The sequence below is a fragment of the Magnolia sinica genome, chromosome 11, assembly GCF_029962835.1.
Source record: "Magnolia sinica isolate HGM2019 chromosome 11, MsV1, whole genome shotgun sequence".
Classification (NCBI taxonomy): Eukaryota; Viridiplantae; Streptophyta; class Magnoliopsida; order Magnoliales; family Magnoliaceae; genus Magnolia; species Magnolia sinica.
The window spans coordinates 12,411,413-12,419,099 of NC_080583.1; the positions used below are offsets into that span (position 1 = coordinate 12,411,413).

Here is a 7,687-nt window from a genome sequence, read left to right on the forward strand (position 1 = left end):
ATACCCTTGCCCAAAAGATCAGGTGGGCCACATACGTATGAGAAAAATGACAACGACCCGCCAAATGAGTGGAAATCTCGATTTTGTGGTCACGGAGCCGCAAACCCCCCGGTGGCACCCCAACCCCACTAGATGAGTGGCCCATATCAGGCAACAAGTGTGCCAAGATGGCACACGTGACAAGATCGCATCGGCATTTACGAAATGAAATTTCTATATTTTGACATGATTCAACTACCGCAAGAGAAAAACGAACTACATGGATTAAAATTCAAGAAATCAAGGGGAGAGAGAGAGAGAGAGAGAGAGAGAGAGAGAGAGATAGAGATTTTCGAAGAGAAGCTTACGAGGTTTTGAAGGAGCCGGAAGCGGCTGCGGAGCTGGTAGTGGCTGCTGCAGTAATTAAATAATCACTTTAAAGTTTCTCTGTGAAAGAGAGAGAGAGAGAGAGAGACCGTATAGCCTAGGGTTTGGTTTGGAAGAAGGCCAGGAGTCGCATTGACTCAGGCAGCGCTAATATTGGATGGAAATTGGATTGCGTACTAAGTTACTCAGTACGCTCTTATCGTACAGAGTAAACTCGGTTGGGCTCACCGAGAATGCATGTGGTTTATCCATGCCGTCTATTCGTTTTTTCAGATCATTTTAGGGGTTCAACCCAAAATTGATACATATACAAAGCTCAAGTGGATCATACCACAGGAAAAAGTGAAAGTATTGATTTCCACCATTGAAAACTTTCTAAGGCCCCCAGTGATGTTTATTTGACATCCAACCTATTCATGATATCAGACAGACATGGATGAAGGGAAAAAACAAACATTAGCTTGATCTAAAACTTCGGTTGCCCCCAAGAATTTTCAACTGTAGATGTTCAATTCACACTGTTTTCGATGGTGTGATCCAATTGAGATTTTTATATACTCTATTTTTGGTAGAAAGCCCTAAAATAATGTGTTAAAATAGATGGATGGAGTGGATACAATGCATAAATGACAGTGGGGCGCACAGAGTTTACTCAGTAAGCTTGGCGTACTGAGTTACTCAGTACGCAACCCGCTTCTTATTGGATGGAGGGCGATAAACCTAATCCTCGGGCCGAGGACAATACTATCACGTAAAACATTTGATCCTCTACCGGAGGAGGCAGGTTTAGGGCTGTCAATGGGCCGAGTTAGGGCTGGGTCGAGCTCTGTCCAAGCTTAAGCCCGGCCTGTAATTTTGAACCTAAGCCATGCTCGTGATAAGCCAAAATATTCTAGACCGAGTACAGCCCAGGACATATACACAAAGCTCAACCCAAGTCCGAGCAGGGTAAGTTACAAAAGCCTATCTTGTTATACAAAGCAGATGCAAATAATGGTGAAAACGTTGATGTACTTGTCTGCATGCTTCTACTGCTGCTACTGCACTCACTCCCTCCCTTCAGTCTTCCCTATTCAACCGTGGACGACAAATCACATACCCCATATGGAGCTGCTGTTGTTGCTTCTACAATATTAGAAACCCCATGTGTGGGGACTGTCATGGGATGGTTGATGTTGCAGGGAGAGGGAGATCGAGAGAGGGAGGGAGAGTGAGAGGGAGATCGAGAGAGAGGGTTGAGATCGGGAGAGGGAGATCGAGGGAGAGGGTTGAGATTGAAGGAGAGGGAGATTGAGAGAGGGAGAGGGAGATCGGGAGAGGGAGATCGAAAGAGAGGGAGATGGAGCTCGCGTTTGGGCATTTTGGGCATTTTGGAGGGATTAGGGCGTTTTGGCGACGGAAATAATCCAGTAGTCTGCAGGATATTTATATAAATGTGACTCTCAAGCCATGTGCGTGTATATGAGGCGCGCACCCATGGCGCTGGTACCACCGTAACTAACCTTGCAACTGTTTTGGGCCCCATGCCATGGATTGACTTGATTTTTAAGCCGCAGGCCCACCATGGAATGGTGCATCTGACTGATGGGGTACATGTTCGACACCCATCACGGTGGGGCCCACACAGCTTGACCGTATGGAACCTTTTCAAATAATATATATATATATATATGTATGCAGTGATCCCGACCTTATTTGAAACCATATAAAATACTACTAAAAAATAAGAAATGTCCAAATACATTTGTCAAGAAAATTTCCTTATGATTTAAACAAGGATTAGTGTAACCTTATAGAAACACAAACACAACTTTATCATGCTCTCTTATGCTCCTACAAACATCTATTGCACAAACTCGTTGATACAAATGAAATACAAATCATCATTTAAGCCATATCCCAACTAATTGGGGTGAGCTCGACCATGTAAATAATCTTATCTATCTCAAACCCGACTTAAAAGCTTAGATCCAATGATTCGATAAGTGCACAAAGCCAATTGGATTTAGGTCCAGGTCTTCAAAAATAAGATCCGGACCTAAAAGGACTTGGACCTGACAAGATCAGGTCTTCTCTCTGGTTTTGCATAGTAGAGATTTGGCATAAAATCTATTGGTGAAAAGCTTTTTATCTCTTAACATGCTCATCTACAGCCAATGATTGAAATTTTTTTTAGGAAATCCTAAAAAAACATACTTTCTCTAACATGCTCATCTATATATATATATAAAAATTTTAAAATATTTTATAATAAAACATCATGGTGATCCCCGGGAAGATTGCAATGGTTAATGTATTTGTTCTCACTGTTTCCCCATAGTATGGCCCACTTAGACAATGGATCTATCTCATTTTTTAAATCTCATTCTATCATGGTTCAGAGAAAATGATGGACGAAGTAGATTTTACACTGTTATCGTAGTTAGCGCACAACAATTCATATCATATTGTGTTTTCTCTTCATTCATATCTTTTTGATATTATAAACATGAGGGATGTCAAATAAACATTATTATGCGCCCAAGGAAGGTATCAACGGTGGAAATCATTATTCCACACTATTTTGTGTCGCATGGTCCACTTGAGTTTTATATTTATCGAAAATTTGGAGTTAACCCACACTGTTCCTCCATTTTTTAAGATCGTTTTAGAGAACTATTTAAAAAATGATTCATATCCAAATATTAATTAAATGAACAACACCACAGAAAAGAGAACAAATTGGCCACTCCCCCTGACACCATCCACTGGCTTGTGGTTAGTACTCTGTGGGCCACACCATGATGTATGTATTTAATCCATGCCGTCCATCTATTTTTATAGATCATTTTATGATATAAGAGAAAAAATGAGGTATATCTAAATCTCAAGTGGACCACATTACAAGAAAAAGTGTTGGATGAACGTTGACCATTAAAAACGTTATGGGGGCCGTAAAAGTTTTAGATCAAGCTGATATTTATAGTTTCCCTTCATCCGGGTCTTTATGACCTAATCAACATATTAGATTTCAAATAAACAATACAGTGGGCCTTAGGAGGATTTTAATAGTGGATATCCAATCATTATTGATTTCCTGTGGTGTGGTCCACCTGTGACTTATATACCTATCAATTTTTCTATGAAGCCCTAAAATGATCTCTAAAAATAGATGAACAGAATGGATGACACACATACATCATGGTGGGGCCCACAGAGCACCCTCCACCAGTAGCCAATCCGTCTCCCAAATTTGGGCGCGCGCTCAAAACAGAGCCGCGCCCAAAGAGAGGTATTTCACTCTCTCTCTCTCTCTCTCTCTCTCGCTTTTATTTTGCCTCGTAGCAAATATCGGGGTCTTAGATCGTAATTTCTGCTCTTGTCCAACAGCGATCTTTCTCGCAACTATCTCAATGGATCGATCCCTGCAGCATGGGCTTCCCTTCCTCTCACCGATTTGTAAGTCCTCTTCCATAATTGCATCTGGAATCTTCTATAACTAATCTACAAAACCCTCTCTTCCTCTCTCACTCTCTGAGGGACATACCCGAAAAATTGTTTGAACATTGTAGGTCGCTTTTGGGAAATCACATTTCTAGAACAATTCCAAAGGAGCTAGGAAACATCATGACACTCAAGTCACTGTATGTGATTCACAACTTTCATTTGATTAGGCAGATGAAATTGCGTTTAGCTACTATTATTCATGCAATTCGTGAGTTTGCAGAGTCATTGAAGTTAACGAGGTCGAAGGACCTCTTCCTCCAGAGCTTGGTAATTTGCGCAGCTTGGAGAGATTGTAAGATTCTCTGTTTTGCCACTGCAATTTTTATTTTTTTATTTTTCAAATAGTGACCTAATTCTCATTTCATAGTTATCTTTCAAGGAATTCTTATCTTTACTCATCTTGATTGATATTTTCCATTAGCATCTTTTCTTTCTACTTTTGGTAATTCAGAAGTACAAATTTGTACTGTTGTATCACCAATGTTAAAAGAAGGTTGCCATTATCAATCAGGGCAGGTGCAAATAGTGTCACCCTTATCTTTATTACATTTGAGCAGCTGCTAAGATTTGTGACCTGAATTGAGAATCTCTAAAATTTAAATGTTATTTATTTATTTATTAGTTCTGGTTGCCTCCTATGTCCTAATTAAACAGAAAATGTGATTAATGTTTAAATATACGTTGGCCATTGTTAGGTTACATTGGTGAACAGAATGGCTGAGGGTCAACCAATTGCGAAGTGTTTATGCTATTCAACACTATCAGTTGACGGTCAATATGTGGTGTTGAGAGGACTCCACGACCATTTTAAGGAGTGGAATGCCCCGCTGGGTCCACACCGCGTAGCAGGTGTGGGCCTCACTTATCACCACCATCTGATCATGATCAGTTGGTAGTGATTGGCATACAGCCTATGGTGATAATAAACAATAGGTGTTTTTTTTAAAAAAAAAAAAAAACTTTTTTCCTAACATAATCCAATATATTACTGGTGCAGCCTTGCTTGTTCGAATAACTTGACAGGAGAAATACCTATTACCTTCGGCAACTTGAGAAACTTGACGGACTTGTATATCAATTCTTCACTAGTCATTGGGGTTGTCTTTTCCATTTAGAAATTATAACTTATAAAACTCCATTCATATTATTTCTGTAAGATCCCTGATTTCATCGGGAACTGGACACGACTCAAGAGGCTGTAAGAACTTTATTTGATATGTTTTCAATGTAAATTGCTTCTTGCTTCTATATGAGAACATCTATATGAACCGTGATTCTAAACCACTGCAGGCATATGCAAGGCACATCTATGACGGGACCTATTCCTTCCAACATCTCTTTCTTGGTGAATCTAACTGAACTGTGAGGGCACATTCCATGTTCTTTTCTTGCTGCTTTATTACTTAGAATTTTCTTGGATTCATACCCAGCCTTGGAAGTGGTATGAAATGAATTACTTTATTGAATCCAATATATTTTGATTTTCAGGAGGATATCTGATTTGAATGGATCGAGCATGCCTTTCCCTGCATTGGGGGATATGACCAAAATGCAGAAATTGTGAGTTGAATGGATATACCCCTGATGGCATAAATATATCATTGTTCGTTACTTCTTTTGTTTCTAGTCTATATCCATTATATTATGAACTTACGTTTTGTGTTTGCTCTAATATAATAAGATGTCAATTTTAGATTTCTTCTCTTCCTCTCTATGCTTGAAAGAATGGGATTTTGGTTCAAATGCATAAGATGGACATTGAAATCATTGGTCTTCTTTGATTTTTTTTCTTTACCATTTCTTCTGTAAAGTGCTTCTAAGTTGTTTGAACTGATGCAGGTAAGAAGTTCTGGAATGTGTTTCATCTGCAGCCTATGCGTGATCAGAAGGTACAATTCCAAAAAAAATATCATCTAATTTCACATTATTTCCATTGCTTTATGATTATACAATTCCAAAAAAATAAGAACCAGAGGTTAACAGTACACAGACTGCTGAAATTGATGTTTTACCAATAGATCACTACTATGATGCCTTAGGAGGGCCTGAATTGGATACTCTCAGGGTACATGGACTTTTGTTTTTTTTGTTTTTGCTGCTACTGTTGTTGTGCTCCATTTACTTCGTTCAGCTGACAGGATATCGTCTCTATAATTATAAATGCTGTTTCAAAGCAAGCGTGGAGTGCTACTAATTTGGAGAGATCTGACATAAATAAAGTCTTCTATTGATACGAGAGCATAATCAAGTTCTCAAATCTGCACTTGATTGAAAAAGATCTTAATGGCATTAGTGCTAACATGGAATGCATATGCAAAGTTAGTTATTTATGTGCAAAAAAAGAAAAAAAAAAGGAGAATGTGGTCCTGACCCAATTGAGGAAGTTATGCCCAAAGTGTAGTTAGCATAGTGTCCCAATGGGAATCAGAAGTTTAACTGGTAATGGTATCATCTCTCCTTGATAGGGGCAATAGTAATGGACTGAAGACAACTGAATCTGCTAAGGCATCTAGAAGACAGTCCATCAATTTATTATTATTATTATTTTTTCATTTTCTTCAGATACTGAATCTGCTAAGGCATCTAGAAGACAACTGAAAGAGACAATCTACTCATTGTTGTTTGACATGAATGTTCCTGCTGTTTGTAGAAGAAGTGCAAGCATGGCAGCTGAGACCACTTCTCATCACATTATTGCTGAAGTGTGCAACATTCGCAGGAAGACAAATAAATCTTCTTAAAAAAAGGTGAAAGAGCGTGCTTCTTTCTCCCAAAGCAATTTATAACCTCTTGACAAGAGTGCATGATCTCATCCATGCTCCGCTCGAGTACTTTCAAGCGCATCTTATCAAGGTGAATGTGGCCAACAAGGCCTGTATCCGCTTCTGAACTTTCAGGTATTTTTCGATGCCTTTGGTATTCAATGGAGAAGTCAAAAGCAACATCCTTTAAAGTGACTTTTTTCAAACGATTCTGAACTAAATATGCTGCATTCTCCTTGCAATGCATTTTCCCATAGAAGCACTCATTCAAATATAGAATAACTCTCCGATCTATAATATCATTCTTGAAGTTAACTTTGCACAAAAGTATTTCCTTCATCGACTCCCATGAAGAGTTGTTGCTCTGAGAAGAATCAAGAACTGCTTTATATGCAGGATTTGATACTGCAGTAGCAGCTAATACACCAACTGGTTCACCAGCAAGAGACCTGCCAGGACTATTTTTGTCCACCTGTCCATACTCAAATTGAATTATAGAATTGTTGCAGAGGTTTCTCATTGTCCCATCATAACAGATAACGACATCTCTAAGTGTGGCCATTAGATTTTTAAACAAAGTTCTGGAACAATAAGTCCTCTAGAAGAACGGATCAACACTTCCCTGGATGATATGGAATGGACCAACTCTTCATAGGGGGTCGGACCTTGAAAAAAGGAGCTCTTAACTAACCCAAATGCCTTAGAAGGATAGTCAACACCATTAATAGAATACTTATTTTGGAAGTGGAAACTCATATCACCATTAACAGAATACTTATTTTGGAAGTGGAAACTCATATCACCATTAACAGAATACTTATTTTGGAAGTGGAAACTCATATCCTCAACCAAACGCCTTGAATAAAACTTCCCTTGGTCATAAAGTTGAAGCCCCAAAAAGCCAAGTTGTTGAACAACCTTACTGATAGCTGAATCATTTTTAGAATCTATCAAATTACCCAAAGCCAGATAACTTTAGAATACGAGTCACGATTGGCAGTTTTATAGTTTTCAGGTAGCTTTCCACTAACAACTCTACAAGTTCATTGTAATTTGATCTCAAGTGAAGCAGC

At 38.9% G+C, this 7,687-nt stretch overlaps 2 long non-coding RNA genes across 2 annotated transcripts; both read left to right on the forward strand.

The window, feature by feature from the left end:
• Positions 1–3,667: 3,667 nt before the first annotated feature.
• LOC131218257 (uncharacterized) lies at positions 3,668–4,927 on the forward strand. The gene is made up of 4 exons (XR_009157583.1): positions 3,668–3,804; positions 3,918–3,989; positions 4,073–4,144; positions 4,850–4,927. It is a non-coding gene; the product is annotated as an uncharacterized LOC131218257 (long non-coding RNA).
• Positions 4,928–5,004: 77 nt separating this feature from the next.
• On the forward strand, positions 5,005–5,434 carry LOC131218485 (uncharacterized). The gene is made up of 3 exons (XR_009157766.1): positions 5,005–5,050; positions 5,143–5,214; positions 5,341–5,434. It is a non-coding gene; the product is annotated as an uncharacterized LOC131218485 (long non-coding RNA).
• The last annotated feature ends 2,253 nt before the right edge of the window (positions 5,435–7,687 follow it).